The sequence below is a fragment of the Marmota marmota genome, unplaced genomic scaffold, assembly GCF_001458135.2.
Source record: "Marmota marmota marmota unplaced genomic scaffold, marMar, whole genome shotgun sequence".
Lineage (NCBI taxonomy): Eukaryota > Metazoa > Chordata > Mammalia > Rodentia > Sciuridae > Marmota > Marmota marmota.
Window position 1 is genome coordinate 6,032,280 of NW_025999982.1, and position 18,797 is coordinate 6,051,076.

General features: G+C 35.2%; 1 protein-coding gene and 1 non-coding gene across 4 annotated transcripts in view; both read left to right on the forward strand.

Moving 5' to 3' along the window:
- Zfand3 (zinc finger AN1-type containing 3) overlaps nt 1-18,797 on the forward strand; it is a 242,989-nt gene that overhangs the window by 72,136 nt on the left and 152,056 nt on the right. The window lies entirely within an intron of this gene.
- On the forward strand, nt 6,436-6,540 carry LOC125617552. The gene has a single exon (XR_007348590.1). It is a non-coding gene; the product is annotated as a U6 spliceosomal RNA (small nuclear RNA).

Here is an 18,797-nt window from a genome sequence, read left to right on the forward strand (position 1 = left end):
AAAAAAAAAAAAAAAAAAGAGAGAGAGAGAGAGAGAGAGAGAGAGAGAAGAGCCAAATCAGCAAAATTAGAGAAGAAAAAGAAGATATCATCACAGACACTTCTGAAATTCAGAGGATCATTAGAAACTATTTTAAAAATTTATACTAGTAAACAAGAAAATCTAGATGACATTGAGAAATTTCTGGACACATAGTGTTTGCCTGAATTGATCCAGGAAGATATAGAAAACCTAAACAGACCAATATCAAGTAATGAAATTGAAAAAAACAATTAAAAGCTTTTTAAGAAAAGCCCAGGATTCTTTGATGAGTTCTTCCAACTTAAAGAAGAACTAACACCAGTCTTCTCAAATTATTCCCTAAAATTGAAAGGAAGGGAATACCCCTAAATACATTCTATGAAACCAGTATAACCCTGATTATGAAAAGCAAAAAAAGACGCATCAGGAAAGAAAACTACAGATCAATATCGCTGATGAACATAGATGCAAAAATCTTTAATAAAACATTAGCAAACCACATTCAAAAACACATTAAGATAATATACCATGATCAAATAGGCTTCATCACAGGGATGTAAGGTTGTTTCAACATATGCAAATCAATAAATATAGTTCATCACTTAAGTAGACTAAAGAACAAAAATCATAAGATCATCTCAATAGACACAGAAATGGCTTTTGATAAAAATATATCAACCATTCATGTTAACAACGATGGAAAAACTAGGGGATAGAAGGAACTTACCTCAGCATTACAAAGATGTACGTGATAAACCCAAAGAACATCATACTGAATGGAAAAAACCTGAAAGCTTTTCATTGAAAATCAGGAACAAGACAAAGATATCCTTTCTCTCACTACTTTTATTCAACATAGTTCTAGAAACTCTATAGCCAGAACAGTCAGACAAGAGAAGGAAATTATAGGGATACAAATAGGAAAAGAGGAATTCAAAATATCTGTTTGTTGATGACATGATCCTATATATAGAAGACTCCAAAAATTTCACCAGAAGACTTCTAGAGCTGATAAATGAATTCAGTAAAATAGCAGAGATACATGATCAACATTTATAAATCAACAGCTTTCCTATACTCCAACAGTGATTCAGCTGAGAAAGAATTCAGCAAAACCACCACTTTCACAATAACCTCAAACAAAACAAATCAAAAAGTGGAATTAATCTAACCAAGGAGGTGAAAGATTGCTAGAGTGAAAACTGTAGATCACTGAAGAAAGAAATTGAAGACATGAGAAGACAGAAAGACCTTTCATGTTCTTGGGTAGGCAGAATTTATATTGTCAGAATGACCATACTACCTAAAGTAATAGATGGATTCAATATTCCATATATCATCATCCATATATATTCCATATATTCATATATATCATCCAGTATTTCGTATTTCATATTTCATCCAGTTACCAATGAACTGGAAAAAAGTCCTTAAATTCATTTGGAAGAATAAGAGATCCACAGTTAGCCAAAGCAATTTGGAGCAAGAAAAGTGATACAGGAGGCATCACCTATCTAGAAATTGAATACCCAGTTTCAAATTATGCTATAGAGTTACAGTAGCAAAATTGTATGGTATTGGTATTATAATACACATGAAGACCAGTGGAATAGAATAGAAGATACAGAAACAAACCAACATGCTTGCAGCCTTCTGATTCTTCACAGAGGTGCCAGAAAGTGTTGGTGAAAAGACATACTTTTAAACAAATGATTCTGGGAAAATTGGATATCCTGTGTAGAAGAATAAAATTAAATCCCTGTTAATCACCCTGCACGAAAGTCAAATCAAATGAATCAAAGACTTAGGAATTAGATCAGAAAACTTGGAACTGCTAGAGAAAACAGGGTTAATCGGGACTTTTATCAGCCTACGTCAGACTTTCTCAACAAGGCCCCTAAAGCTCAAGAAATAAAACCAAGAATCAACAAGTGGGATGCCATCAAATTAAAACGGTTCTGCACTATAAAGAAAATGATTAAGAGCACAAAGAGAGAGCCTGCAGAATTGGAAGAAAGATCTTTGCCAGCCATTCCTCTGACAGGGGATTAACATCCAGAATATATAAATAACTTAAAAAGTTCAATGCTGCCCCCTCAAAAACCGCAAAATAAAATAACCCAGTCAGTAAATGGGCAAAAGAACTAAATGGAAATGTCTCAAATGAAGAAGGAAAAATGGCCAACATTAAAAAACAAAACAAAAAACCCAACAAAACAAGTTCAACATCTCTAGCAATCAGGGAAATGCAAATCAAAACTACACTAAGATTTTATCTTTTTATCTCAAGAACACAGATAATAATAAATGCTAGCAAGAACGTGGAGGGAAAAGGTACACTGATACATTGGTGGGACTCAGATGAGCATGACCTCTCTGGAAAGCAGTATGGCATGGCAGTTCCTCAAAAAACTAGAAATGGAACCACCATATAACACAGCCATCCTGCTTCTTGGTATTTATACAAAAGAGCTAAAATCAGCATATAATAGCAGTACATTCACTTCAATGTTTACAGTAGTATGATTCACAACAAATTATGGAATCAGCCCCGATGCCCATCAGTAGATAAATGGATCAAGAAAATGTGGCAGAAAAAGGGTTGAAATGGAGGCTTAGATGTTATGCATTCCTCCTTGTTCTTTATTCCTTTAATGAATAATAGTTAAAATGAACTTTGTTTCATATTTATTTTGTTAAAAGGCTTGTCATAACTATGTCTGTGAAAAAATCTCAGAATGTTTACTAATTGTTCAAGGCACAGAGAATTCAAAAATAAATAAAGATATGGTCTCAGAGAGCCTATGTTTTTCAGTTTTAAAACTTTGATTTCCTAAGTATAGGGTTGATTTAGCTTTGAGAATCAGTGACCTTGAAAACATTCAAGAATATTTAGGCTAGGGGTGGGATTTGTCTTTGAATCAGGTTGTGATACCTTCTATGAAGTTTGAAATTTAATCCCAGTTTAGAAGAAACTGCAGATTTGCAGAACTAAGGAGAGGAATCAGAAGTGGGTTTCCAAGCATGAAAGAAATTCATTTTGTGGTATGATGAGTCAGAGGCTTCCAGTGGTGATGTACAGAGGAGTATGTTTCTAGATGTTGAATAAATGGTTCGTGGTTTCTAATTTGTTTTAGAAATCCTCTGACAGTTATCTAGGCTTCCTTTCTGTTGGTGACTATTGCCAAAAAAGTTCCCGTCAAATCGGTAGTAGAAAAAACAGTTCATTTTATAGTACATTCTTCTAATAAAGATAAAGATACTTGAATGTTCATGTGTGGTAGTGGGACTAGAAATCTCAACAGTATAAATGTTAAAAAAAAATGTATCTCATTGAAGAACGTGTTCCTTTTAAAATAGCAGCTCCAGATCACCTGTAGAATCTAAGTAAACTTAAATACCTTAGGTCCTGCACTAGGCTTACTGAATCTAATCCTTAACCCTTATGTGAGCTCTGCTGTTCTGATGAAGAACATTTGAGACTGTTTATCTTCTTCAATCAAGACAGAGAGGAGAGAGGAGCAAGAGCTATAGATAGTTCAGCCTGTTTGGGTGACATTTGGACTCTTTTCTTACTGGAAATTGGCAAAGATATAGCAACCCTTAGTCATGATTTGCTTTGGTCTTCACTGCCCTTTCTTTAAAAAGGAGTATTATTACTGTTGGACATAACCTTCAAGATGAAACATCCTCTTTAAAATAATGCCCTTTAAATAGATTATTATTTACTGGGGAGAAATTCTAGTATCTCAGGCAACACTAGAACTCTTTAATCACTTATAGCCTTAATATAAAGCATGCTTTGAGAATTGCTTCTTCTTTTTTTTAAAAAAGTTATTGGAGGTAGAAGAAAACACTGCATAAAATTTTTTATAAAATCTTTTATGCTACATTAGAAGAAAATATTATTTTTTCCAACCCATAATTAGAAAATAAAAACTAGAAGCAAAGTTCCCATAGTAACGTTATCTTTGCCCTCACATAGCTGCATTGTTACCCTATTGGACTGTGTGATTAATGCTTTTTCCTATAACCTTAGGAGCACATAGGATTCTTTTTGTATCACTGGGTATGAACTTTAATGCCGCTTTCCAAATAAGCAGTGTAAATATGCGGTCTTAATGTGTATCTCCATTTTGACCTTTATGCTTTTATTCCTGCCAAACTTCCTTCTTGCTACAGCTGTTGCAAACTCTTCCCTATCCCCCCACCCTCTGCTAGAAATGTCACTTCTCTAAAGTATGTTTATTTTGTCATTTCATCTCTCCATTCTTAACATTCTACTTTTTCCTCCATGTGGTTCAAGCTGTTCATTTTCTTTCTATATAGTTTTATCTATAATTTTAGTGTTTTTATTGTTTTGCAAAATTAAAATATACTGCTTCTTAAATGGATCAAATGGGTAGTAGCTCCATGTCTCCTTTGAAGCCAGCCCTCATTCTGAATTAAACAGTTATTCAACACTGATTTGCTTTTCTAGTTCTTCTAACTCTTGTTCATCTTCTAACATTCTGTTCATAAGGACATGGCCTCAACTTAGATTGTTACTTCCCCTTCCCTGTACTCTCTCGCACATTTACTGAATATCTGCTCTGTGTCAGGGACTCTTTTCTGCTCTGTATATGGAGTAAGGAGCAGCTTCCTGAGTGGTGTACATGTTAGCATTTTTTAAAAAATGCCTTGTTTTTTATCCATCCTACAGATAATTTAGCTGAACACATAATGTATATTACGAACTTTCCTAGCACTGGGAATATAACAAATGAAAGTGGCAAAGTCTCTACCTTTAAGGTCCTACCTTATACTGTGAGAGGAGAGGTAAAAAAACTAGATAATATGTAAATGTGTAGAACAATAGATGATGATGAGTGATGTGGAGAAAGATTAGCATAGTTAATAGGAGAGATGGTGCTTAGGAAGGTAGTGTAAATATGTAGGTTTCTTATTGTATGTACAGAGGTCAGTAGATGACTTAATACAGGATGCTGTAACAAAAATGCCAGGGACTGATGACTTAAACAAGAAATTTACTCCTCACAGTACTGAAGGCTAAGTCATCCAAGATGAAGGTATAGACCATTTTGGTGAGGGCCCTCTTCCTGATTTGCAGATACCTTCTTGCCTGAATTCCTTATATATTAGATATTCTGTTATGTGTCTTTTTTTTTTTTTTTTTAAATAAGGGCAGCAGATCCATTTATAAGGGCTCCATCTTCAAAAGGCCTCACTTCCTAATATGATCATAGCAGGGATTGAGACTTCAATGCAAAAATTTGACAGGGTATAGGTGGGGTGTGGAGACAAATACTTAGTCCTTGGCAGTAGATAAAGACTGAACCACCAGAACATCTGGAGAAGGAATGTCAGGCAAAGGTGACAACAAATATAGAGATCCTGAGATTGGAGAGTGTTCCAAGGTATATTCCAGGAATAATAGAAGCCACTATTATGTGGTACAGAGTGAAAGACTAAAATACTGGTAAGATGTAGTCAGAAGTAATAAGAAATTTGGGTCATTTAGGTCATCATAGGCCTTGGTAAGAACTTTAGTTTTTACTCTGGATGAGCGTTTATTTGATCTCATCAAAATAGTAATGTGATCAGACTTAAATTTGAAAGTTTTACTTAACCTCTGGTATATGGGGGCAAAGGAGGATACAGAAAGACCATTTAGGAGATTATTATAGTAATTCAAGATCTTGATTATAATGGCTTGGGCAAGGGCTATAGTTGGGAAGAATTGTTAGGATTTTTGATATACCTTGGAGATAGACCTAACAGGATTTATTAATTGATGAGATGATAAAAAGAATCAAGGAGGACTCCCAAGATTTTGGCCTAAGCAATTAGAAGGATAGAATTGTCTTTTATTGAAATGAAGAAGGCAGCTAGAGTAGCATTTTGGATGGGAAAATGAGGAAGTTAGGTTTTGAAACATGTTAAGTTTAAGATGCCATTAGGTTGGAGATAAGGTAACCTAAAAACCTTTGATAATTTCTTTGTTGTTGGCTTTGTCTTGGTTAAAAAACAGACAAAAACCCCCAACAACGCCAGTAACACTCTATAAATTATTTCCTATGTAGCAATTATTATTTAGATATAACCAGGAGTTATATCTATTATTTAGATATGTTGTTATTAGCAACTATTATTTAGATGTAACAGGACTTTTTGTTTGTAACTTTGTATATTGTCTTCTTTCTGAGATTTACTTTTTGTTGCAGAATGTTCTCTGGTATTGTAATCAGTGATAACTTTGAGAATGTCTCCATGTTTGAAAACTTGTATTTTATTCTTTGGAGAGAATGTGGTTTGAGTGTATGAAGATCTAGATTCAAAAAATTTTGCCTCAAAAACTTTGTCTAGCAGAAGTTCCTAAATGAGAGAGCAGGAAAAACAAAATGGGAGTGGGTTGCTTGCTTTGGCATTACATACGCTAAAATTGGAACAATACAGAGAAGATTAAAATGGACCCCATGCAAAAGTGACGCACAAATTTGAAAAGCATTCCATAAAGAAAAGAAAAAAAAAGTAGGAGCAAAGTATGATGAAAGAAAATTTCCAGTGTTAAAAACAGAGCCAGGCACATTGGCGCACGCCTGTAATTCAAGCAGCTCAAGGCAGGAGAAATACAAGTTCAAAGCCAGCCTCAGCAATGATGAGGCACTAAGCAACTCAAGTGAGACCCTGTCTCTAAATAAAAATACAAAATAGGGCTGGGGATGTGGCTCAGTGGTTGAGTGCCTCTGAATTCAATCCCTGGTGCCAAAAAGCAAAACAAACACAAAACAAACAAAAAACAACCAAACACACACACACACACACACACACACACACACATATCACACAAAACTGAAATCTTTATTGTGCCAACACCAAATAACAAGATACGCAAGGTAAGACCTTAAACCTCCTGATAAAATTTCATAATGCAGTAGATTTAAAGAAAAAAAAAAAAAGCTTCCAAAAATTTTTTTCCATAGCTTCCCTGTAGAACAAGAATTAAATAACCAAACTTTATTAGCACGTTGCATGCTATGAATCAGTGAAGCAGTGTATGAAGTGCCAGGACTGGAGAGTAAAATTTTTGGTAGGGTGACCAGATGTCTTTTAAATTTAAATTTGAAGCATGTGTGAGGGCGTGCATGTGTGTGTGTAAATGAAAATTCCAGGCAGGAGGAACACTGATGCAAAGATTGTGGGGATAGAAATGTTCCTTTTAAGAACAGTTTGAATGCAGCAGAGAGAACACAGGGTGAGTTGTAGTAGATGAGACCTAGGGATAAAGTGGCTTACATCATGTGTAAGGGCTTTTGGATTATGGTATAGACTTCACCCTTTACAGAATGAGATGAAAATCCATTGGAGGATTTTCAGCAGAATGGTGATAGGATCTGATTCACATTTTAAGAGCCAGAGTGATAATTTTGTGCGAAGAAATGTGGTGGGGACAAGGGCAAGGCCAGTTAGGAGATTATTATAATAATGCGGTTGAGAGTTCACAATGACTCGGATCAGAATGATGGCAATGAAAAAATAGTTGAATTCTGAATCTTATTTGAAGCTGGAGCTGTCCAGATTTGCTGGCACATAAGTTGTAATCAAATCAAGTACAGTCATCAAAATTTTTGACCTGAACAATCCCTGAATGGCATTTTTGCAAAGTGAATTGCAGAAGATGTGAGGGTGGGGACAAGAATAGTGGAAGCTTGGCACTTACTTATTTTATTCACTTGCTCACTTGGCAGTGCTGGGGGTGAACCTAGGGCCTTGTGCATGCTGGGTAAATACTACTGAGCTACCTCCCCAGCCCAGAAGCTTAAGTTTAGATATGTAGACTTTTTGATCTTTGAAAAGATGGTTGCGGTGGGTGTGTTGGGGCGATTTTCATTTCTCTTAATATGAGTGAAATGGAATATTTGCATTTCTTTATGTGATCATCTGTTTTAATTAATTGAAGGAGGTCTCTTTTCTTGGGTGGTCTTTAATTTATAGGTGTTATTTTTGTAAATTAAGAAATTAGCCTTTTGTGATACTTGTTGCATACCATCCTAGCTGGTTTTTAATTTTTTTGAAAATCCTCTTTGTGATGTTTTTGTGCATTTCAGGATTTTTTTTTTTGTGTGTGTATTATTGAATTTATTAATCTTTTTTTCAGTGCCAGGTTTTGTCTCATTTAATCCTCTACCTAAATCATTAATTTTTTCCCATTTTTACTTTTGTGATTTTATTTGCACTTAAATTGCTAATCTATCTGGATGTTATATTAAATGAGTTGCTGTTCTAGGTGAGGGACTCATTGAAGAGATACTGTGCAAAGTCCAGGATGTAAGTACAGAGCCTCAGTCTTTGCCAGATCTCATAATGAAGGTCTCTTGAAGAGCTTCACCAAAAGATAACAGTAGCAAGGACTAACCTTTTCTCAGGTTTCTAATAGTTATCCTCCTCTGAGAAGGTTTTATTGGCTTTTACCAGTTTAGGTCAGAGCAACAGTTCTCAATCTTTAGTTCAGAATCATTGGAGGGCTTGCTAAAAATCTAGACTACAACTAACTAAAGCCCCACCTTAGAGTTTGATTGATTGTAACAAATTCCCAGTGATGCTGAGAGTTCTAGACAACACTGAGAACCATTGGCTTTGGGGTTTTGGACTTAAGCTCTAGAATTAGAAGGTTTGCTTTCAAGTCTCTGTTTTTGTACTTACTAGCACTGTAATTTGGGGTATTTTTTTGTGTGAGTTCCACCCTCTTCCCCTGTCTCTTTCTCCCTTAAGCGATAATTTCCCCCAAGTGATGTGGCTCAAGCGGTAACGCGCTTGCCTGGCATTCGCGGGGCGCTGGGTTCTATCCTTAGCACCACATAAAATAAAATAAAGATGTTGTGTCCACCGAAAACTGAAAAATAAATATTAAGAAATTCTCTCTCTCTCTTCTCTCTTTAAAATTTTTTTTTTTACCAGCTACACTGAAAAAAAACCCCAAGATTAAATTAACTTTAGCTCGATGTATATGAACTGTTACTTCATTATGTAATCAATATAAAATTATTAATGTTTTAAAGTATTCTTTCATTCATACTGTCTTGGAGTTTAATGAACTCCTAGAAAGATTTCTGGTTATTGAGTTTTGGGGTGGTGGAGCTGGGGATTGAATCTAGAGCTCTCCTACTGAGCTATGCCCCCAGCCCTTTACTTTATTATTTTTTTTGAGATAGCATTTCTAAAAGTTGCTTAGGACCTTGCTGAGATGCTGAGGCTGACCTCAAAGTAGTGATCTTCCTGCCTTAGCCTCCAGAGTTACTGAGATTACCTGAATGTGCCACCAAACCTTGCTGTTATTGAAATTGATATAATCAATTCAGCGTTCTTTTTTGCATTTAGCCAGTTTAGAGATAAACACATGAAATGTTAATATTCTCTTGCTAATGGTGATATATCATGTTTAATAACCTCTTTAAGTTTATGAATGAGCGATATGGTTTGCCGTTTTTGAAAATCATAACTACTCTTCCTGATTGGCTTTCTTTAATTTAATCAGGACTTTTCTTTAAACTTACGTAATAAAGGTAGGGGAATTGTGTTTTTTTTTTTTTTTACTTAAGTTTTAAATTTCCTTCACCCTCGAAGGGTTCTCTTTTGAATTTGTACTTCTAGGCAGTTATTTCCTGAGCTTAGGAGGAAAAAAAGAATTTTATGTATGTGCTGCCTGTCATATAACAGCATTTAATTTATCATCTGATGAAACAGAACACAACATTACAAGTAAATATGAGAAGAGTGGAGCTCCTGCAACCATTTTCCCCCTTTCCTAGCTTATAGTTTACTAAGTAATCTTTGGTGTTCAGACTTATTTAGATTAAATATTATATGATGAAGAAATGTCTTTTCAGTCTGGGGGTAAAAAACCCTGTTTGTTTATTAGCCTACCACACATTTTTTTTGTCTCCTTTATGTGACTGAATTTACTAAGCCTACAGAAAAGTTGAAGCATGAGAACAATGAACCTCTATATGCTCTTTGCTTAGATTGACCAGTTGTCAGCATTTTGTAACACATGCTTTCCCTTTCTTTTTCTCCCTCTTTTTTTTTTTTTTTTGCTTCATGTTGCTGGTTGCAGGCACTTTTCCCTTAAGTCCTGAGCATATACTTCCCAAGAACAAGGATATTATTTTACATAACCATTATTATCTTCATCACACTTAAGAAAAATATGAATGATTTCATAATATCTAGTACATCATATTTAAATTTCTCTAATTGTCCCCCAGATGTCTTTTTATTAGTTAAAATTTTGTGTTTAATTAAAGATCCAATCAGAGTTCAAGCATTTGATTATGTCTGTTTTATTTTAATATATAGTGATCAGTCTTTTTTGGTTGTTTTCCTGGACATTGACTTTTGAAGAGTCCTAAGTCTTGGATAAAGTCTAAATTTTATAGTGTTCAACATTCTGGATTCATTTAATTGGTGCCTTCATGATTAAAATGAGCTGAAGCGTTTTCTTTCTTTTTGTCATGAATATATCTTAGTTGCTTAGCGCTTCGCTTTTGCTGAGGCTCCCTTTGAACTTGCGATCCTTGTGCTTCAGCCTCCTGAGCTGCTGGGAGTACAGGCATGTACCACTGTGCCCTATTTTGATGTATTATACAGACGTGGAATATAACTTATTCAAATTAGGATTCCATTCCTGCAGTCTACATGGTGTGGAGTTTCACCGGTTGTGTATTCATATATAAACATAGTATTTCTCTGAAATATTTAATTGCTTGTCTTTATCCTATCCAAATCAAAATTGTCATGAAGTAATAATTGATTTAAACATAGTTATTTTGCAGCACAGTATGATAGTCTTAAAAATTTGGCATGTACTTGAATTCTTTTGACTTATAGTGATATTTTAACTTGTTGCAAAGATACCGAAATTCTCCTTTAAAAGGGAATGTCATCAGTAAGGAAAATAATTATTGAACTACTAAACAGGATGGGTCATAGGACTAGAAATAATTGGATTTCTGGCTTTTTTATTTTTACATGTACTTACTAGCTTTGTGTGTTTATGGTTGAGAGAACAAGTTCTTGTGTGTTTTGGCTCCTGTTAGAAAAAAATACTTTTATGTTATGTAATGACTTATGTTATGATTCCAAGATGAAGCAAAGATGTTATGTTAGGATGCTATCATTCAAAGATGGAATTTAAAGTTATTGAAGGAAAAATCTTGTGCCTTCAGAGGCCAGTTAGCTTACTTTGTTTCCCATGGTGGAAGAAGGAACTGAGTTTTATTTTTCTTACAGGGGCTTGTACTCTTCATCAGATTAGGTGGAACATCTGGTGTCTGTCTGTGAATAGGAACATTTATAAGCAGGCTGAAGCAGTTCTTAAGTGTCCACTTCTTCAATAGAGACTGCTTATTCCAAGTTCAGACATTACTTTTCCCCTAGAAGTTGCCTGCCGCCAGAATCCTAGCAGTAGAATGACTAATTTTGAGCTGGAGTTTTTACATTTTTCAATGTTTTGACAGAGTGCTTGGCAAGGTGTAGATACTTCTTTACTTCTTCAGGTTGTCTATATTTATCAAATACTATGTAGATGCCTTTATAATATTAAATATGTTATTTGTAACTCTTGCCATACAGTTTCCATCAACTAAGCAAGCTATTTAGCTACAAATCAGGCAGGATTAAATAATATATTACATCTTGTGGCTCACTAGAATAAGGTTTACCAACATTACAGAGCCAGAATTTTGTAGAGGTGCTATTGCCTTTTAAGCATCTTTAGTGACCAGATGTAAGGTGGGTTCCCCCAGCTTTCTGATATACAGTAGAGGTCAACTCAGACATTCTTTATATCAGAGGAAGGAGTGGATCCTCATGATTGTGTTCTAGAATGTGATCTCCAGCTGATACCTTGGTTCTAACTGCCTTTGTTGCCAGCAGTGGTTAGCAGTTGAACAGTTCCTTTGATTCAGGCAGTGAATGAATGGAGAGGAAATGGGGAAGGTAGAAACAGAACAGTGACAACATCATATGCACTATGCTGCATCAAAGGCAGAAAGGCAGCTATTGACCTCTGGTAGATCCTGTTAACCACATTTCTTTTTTCTCCTTTTGAGGTGATCTTAGTAGACATTTAGTAAGATAACCTCTTAAACTGAGGAAAATTTCTATCTCGGCTGTCAATCCCATTCGTAATTTGAATGGCAGGCATTTAGGAAAACATAATTGTTTTGAAGTATTAAGTTCTCAACCTGAGTTGATTTGAGCAACCCAAGATACATGTTAATGCAGTGTGCCCCCCCCCCTCCCCCCACCAATTAGAGATAAACCCAGGGCCTCATGGATCATGCATGCCAGGTAAAGCTTTCTACCACCCATCCACACTCCCAGTCAGTCCTAATGCAGTGAATTCTAGATAGCCCATTTGACTGTTTTTTTGTGTACATTGTTTTGGATGTCTGTTAAAAATGAAAGGTTCTTGGGCTGGCGCTGGGGCTGTAGCTCAGTGTCAGAGCGCTTGCATAGCATGTGTGAGCCTTAGCACCACATAAAAATAAACACATAAAATAAAAGCATTCCGTCCATCTACAACAACTACAAAACAACAACAACAATTAAAAAACCCCAAAATGTGCGGTGATAATTATCCCTTAACCACATTGCTGTAGTTTAATTCTGCAGATGGGATTAAAAAAAGAAAGCTTAAAGAATTTAGTTGATAAATATTTTTAATTTGTGGAATATGTATGGTGTGTACTATGCTAGAAACACAAAGATGAAGAAAGCAGGATTTCCTCCTTAAATGAAAAAATTTTTTTTGAAGTTTTCTAATGAGCACAGAAAGTAAAAGAAACAAAATTGATAAGTGAAAATATAATTGAAATGTCAAAAATCAATAGTTCTTTATAATTTATCAAACTTTCCTAAATTAAAAGTTTTTTTTTTTTAAATATTAGGGCTCTTCTAGAAAAATAATGAATTTTAAGAACAGATTTTCGAAAAGTTTTGCCAACAACACCAGTCACATGAAATATGTACTGCTTTAAGATTATAATGGTATTCTTCTCAGTATTTCTTTTCAACACTATTATCTGATCAACACATATAAATGGAATAACAACTGCTTAACATTTATCTTACACTTGTTGTATGTTTATTTCTTTCTGATTATCACAAAAATTTAAGGGTAAGTGTCTCCAATACAAATGGAACTCATAGAGATTAGTGAATATTCCACAGTTGCAAGAGCTCTGCTAGCAAAATCTGGATTCAAACTAGTCGGTAGGATCTTTATTTCCTGGGTTCAACTACAACTCTCTCTCCCCTAGTTTTGTTTTTCTGTTGAGTGTGGTTTGGAAGAATCCATAAAACTATCTAAAATTATTTTTCTTCAAAATTTTACTTAAGATAAAACTTATAAAGAAAAATTTTATTTCACTACCTAAACCATTTTCTATATATTTCTTCTCAGTTTATTTTTATATACATACATATTTTTAAGGTGTATAAATAGATTTATTACCTTGTAGTCTCCTGTATCAGACATATCCCATATTTGTTTTGTTTTCAAATTATTTTTAATCACTATGTATCATGCCCTTGACCTAATCAGTTCACATTTGCTCATCTCTTTCCTTACTTTGGGATTGTGTTAATTGTTTTCAGTTTTCTTTATTGTTCATAATGTTGTAATGAACATTTTTCTGCATAGAATTTTTTTCCTTTTGAATTATCTTTGTAGGGTAAATTCCTGAAGCTCACGTGAGTTTGTGCTTAGAAAAGATATATATATTAAACCAGAAGTGCTTTAACATCTAAATTTTATTCTTTGGAATAGTCTTTCAGTTCTTATATTTCAGGAATATATCTGCTGTGTGACTCTAAGCCCTATAAGGAGAATGGGGACAGAGGAATAAATATATTGTAATTAATATGAAGAGGGTTCCGGAATGCCTATTGGTTTTGATGGGAAAACTGATGGGGGTGAGGGTTACTGGTGATTGAACCCACGGGTGCTTTACCATAGAGCTACATCCCCAATCCTGTTTTTATTTTGATACAGAATCTCACTAAGTTGCTAAGGGACTTGCTAAGTTGCTGAGACTGGACTGGAACTTGGGATTCTTCTGCCTCAGTCTCCAGAGTGGCTGAGATTACAGGCATGAACTACTACACCTAGCAGAATGATAATGGTTTTATTTAATATTTATGCCATCAGAAAGCCAGGAATTCAGCTAGGCATTTGTACCTATAGTAAGCTAGAAATTCTGTCAGCTCATTACATAGTGGTGGGACAAGAGGAGAGTCCAAAAGGAAAACAAATGAAGTTCATGTCCCTAGGGACCCCAAGCCAGCATGAGGTTAAGACAGCCACTGCAGGGAGGGGTGGTTCCTGGGGCAGTCTTCAGTGCATTGGGATTCACTCCTGTGGTGTGCCTCATGTTCTAGATGAACTAATTTGAAATGCTTTATTTCCTTCATTGAGGACCAAGGCCAGGTTTTGGTTCATCCTTTGAATACTGGTACAGTACCTGGAGGAACATGGGGGGTCCTTTGTAAATGTTTATTCAATGCATTGAATTAAAAAGTGAGCTTTGAATAGAGTGTTTAGTAGATGTGCAGTGAATATCATACCAGGTAACTAAAGGCTTCTTGGGGCACAGGTGTCAAGTTGATGGGGAGTTTACTTTGGTTCTTGACTGATAAAATTGGAAGATTGTTTAGGAAGAAAAGATTATGTTGACTGCTGTATTGAAACTCCATTTGAAAATGCAGATCCTTAGAAAAACCTACATTTGAATGTCTGTAGTAGCTGTATTATAATCTTCAAAATGTGGAAGCAGCCAAATCCTTCACAGGTTGTGTGAAAAAACAAACTGCAATACATCTATAAAATGGAATGTTATTTGTTGATACAAAGAAATTAGGATGTATATGAATTTTAAATTCAACCTTCAAAATGAAAGAAGCTGATTTGAAAAGGCTGCATTGTATCATTTCATTTAAATGACATTGTGGAAAATGGAAAACTAAAGTGATAGTGCAGAAATCAGTGATTACCAGGAGATGAGGAATAGAGTTGAATAGGTGAAGAGTGGGGGAGTTTTGGGGTTGATGAAGCTATTCAGTATGACACTGGAGTGGCTGATACATGGCATTTGTTGAAACATATAGAACTTTAGGATAAAAAGAATGAACCCTAGTGTATGCAAATTTAAAAAAATTCTCACTTAGGAAATTGGGACCTCCCCAGATAGAATGCAGAATGTGACAATGCGGGCTTACTCTATGTATGAAACAATCTTAAGGGGGTGGTGGGATAAGAGAAAAAAGTGCTGAACTAAATAAGTAACTTTGGAGAAGTGGAATCTGTAAAACTAAAAGGCAGGACACCTGCACATAGTACTGTACTCTGGTTGATAAAATTGTTTTCCATGGGGATGGGGATACAAGATTAATATTCTGATACTGCTCTACGTGTATACTGGAATTGGACAATTAAATGAGTGCATGGAAGATAGTGGAAACCAAGTTTCTCACTATTGTTATGTGAGTTCACAGATAAGGGGAGGAGGTTAGAATGCCTTGTCTGTGTAGTAACACATTAGAGACAGACACATCAATAAGAACTCCAGTTTAATATAGATACAGATGACTACACAGAGATATATTTATAGATATGAGTATGTGACAGGTTAGTATGCACATATATATTTCCTTGCTTTGTCAGTTAAGAGAGCCTAGAACTAATGACAGCCTAGGAGCAGGGATCATATACAGCACTCAGATCTTTGTTTCTAATTTCATTCTGTAATAGAAGGAACCATAACTCTTGGAGAAGTGGCTCTGTCTGGGAGTAGGGCAAGAAATAATACAAGATGACCTTGGAGCATATTGTAGAACCAGTAAGTAAGGAAGTACTTTTATTAAAAAATTGCTCAATGGTAGATGCGTTTCAAAGAAGGGACAGAAGGGCCATTGAAAGAGCTCCTAAGGGCCAAAGCTGGAATAAGTTGAGCAACAAAATTAAGTATAGCAGGTTGTAACTAAAAGTGTAGAACATATGCCATACTGATATAATTAGTGATTGGTTAAATAAAAGAGGGGACAAGAGACAAATTTGCCATGTAGAATTCCAAATAATTTATGTAAATATTCTGCCCTTCAGGAGGAGAGGAACCTCATTTTCTACCTTTTAATTGTGGACTGTGTGCTATGACTCCCTTCCAAAGCATACAGTATGGAAAGGGAAGGGGCATGCATAGGAGGTGGGGGGGGGGTTGACTTTCAAATGGAGAAATGTGACAAACATCTCAGCTGGTTGACAAAGATTAGCATCAGCATTTGTTTTGAAAGTATACCCTCAATAAACTGTGCTGAGAATGGTACTTTACCTTTGTGGTCTTTAAAGACCACAAACTGTAAACCTAGCCTAACCATGAGAAAAAACATCAGATAAACCCAAATTGATGATATTGTACAAAACACCTGGCCAATATTCTTCATGAACATCAAGGTTGTCCATAACAAGGGATGTCTGAGGAAATGTCATAGCTAAGAGGAACCTAAGGAAGGAAACATGATGGTTAAATACAATGTGGTTTCCTGGCTTAGATCCTGGAATAGAAAAAAGAAATTCAATAAAAACGAAGGAATATGAATGGAATATGGGCTTTGTTAATATTGTTTCAATATTGGCTCATTAATTGTAATAAATGTACCATACTAGTATACTGATGTTAATGATAGGGGAAATTGACTCCTAGGTATATGGGAATTCTATCTTAGCAACTTTTCTGTAAATCTAAAACTGTTCTAAAAAAATGCAGTTTATATTTATCCTTATATGGGGCTAACCATTTTTTAAAAAATAAAAGCAGATGCAGATACTGAACAAGCTAAAAAGCTTTCCGTGATTCTCCTGAGAGGTTCCAATATGAGTCATCTCAATTCTCGTATTCATCACTTATAATACCTAAGTACCTTTAATTAATTGATTATAAGTTTTTCTATCTAATTTTGAAATTTATAAAATAGAAGTGTTTTTTATGTCCTCTTCAAACAGAATTTATGAAGGAACAAAAAAATCTATAGGTCCTGACTATGCATCTTATGTTTACCTTTTACTTAATGCGTCTTTCTTTCTTTTAATATGTCAGTGAAAGTATCCATAAATGAAAAAAAAGAAAAGAAAGAAAAAAAAATATGTGGGAACTGAACTGTCCTGTAATGCATTGGAATAAAACTCAAAAGGTTTGCTCTAATTATACTTGAAAGGAAAACAGGTTGAAGAATGCAGGATAATTTAGAAATGCAGCATTGTTGCATATCCTTTTGTAAAGGGGATTTTTTTAAAGGTTTATTTTTTAGTTGTAGGTGGACACAATACCTTTATTTTATTTTTATGTGGTGTTGAGGATCGAACCAGTGCCTCACGCATGCTAGGTGAGCGCTCTACCTCTGAGCCACAACCCCAGCCCAGGATTTTTAAAATCTGTATTTTACCCTTAGTGTAGAAAGCATTGCTAACTCACTTTCATTCATTCATTCTTAAATAAATCACACTTTTTTGACCTAGAGTAGGCTGGTACCAACTGCAAAGTTGAATAATATTCTTTATCTCCCTAGAAACAAAGTTCATTTGTTTCTGAAACTGGTTCTCGACTTCCTTCTTCACAAGTCCCATTTCTACTAGCGAGCCTTCTGGAAGGCTCAGGGTTGCCCCTATAATGTGTTGGATCTGAACTGAAGGGCCAATGTAAATGTAGCTTGTGAGACAATCTGTGTTCTGTTGCCAACACAATTTATTTTGTGTTCTTGGGATCTTTCCACTGAGTAGACCAACATAAACTGTATTAGAATGTTACCTTTTAGTGGGCTTTTGGCCAGCAGTTCAAAGCTATAGATTTTAAAGAGTGTAAGAATGGCTTTTTACTCCATAAAATTGATGTTTATTTTTCAGCCATTTATTCATTCATATATAAATATCCTAAATATGTATGATATAGTTGGTTTGTCCAGTTTTTAGAAAACCTTTTCCAGAACATGGATAAACATATATTTGAGTGTTCACATATCTCCCAACCAGCTCTGTAGAGAAAGTTGGGGGAACAAAGGCGATGGTAGCTTCTTTGTCCTCAGTAATAAAAGGTAGTTGCACACAATGAATGCATTGTGGCTATTGGTCAGAGTTCTTTCCATACCTTTTCTTGTAGACTAAGTAGTGATGTTAGGTGAGTGCTGAATTTAACATCCTGTGCTGCCTTTATGTTTGCCTTTCTCCACCCCTCCTCCATTTTAATTTTCTCATTTGAAATGTGAAAAAATAACTCACAAACTCACTGAAGTTTTTAGGAGTAAAGAATAATTCTGAATCTTTACATTTTGTTTAAAGTGGCTAACGTTGTACTGGACTTCTGTTATTTCCCTTACTGTGTTTAAAATCATTGACATATTTAAGTGAAAACAAGACTTATTTAAAGCTCATGTGATTTATTTGAACAAAAGGAAATAATTCGATGATATTAGACTGACTAGATTGTAATATATCTAAAGGTGTCTTTCTAAGTTGCCCAGGCTAGTCTAGAACTTATGATCCTTTTGCTTCAGTTTCCCAAGTAGCTGGGATTACAGGCATGTACTATAGGGCCTAGCTGAACTTTATTAAGAGCAAAATCTTGTCTCAGAATATCAAATTTTAAAAAGGGAGAGGGGGCTGAGGTTGTAGCTCAGTGGTTAACATTCCTGGGTCCAAACCCCAGTAACCTGCCCCCCCCCCCCCC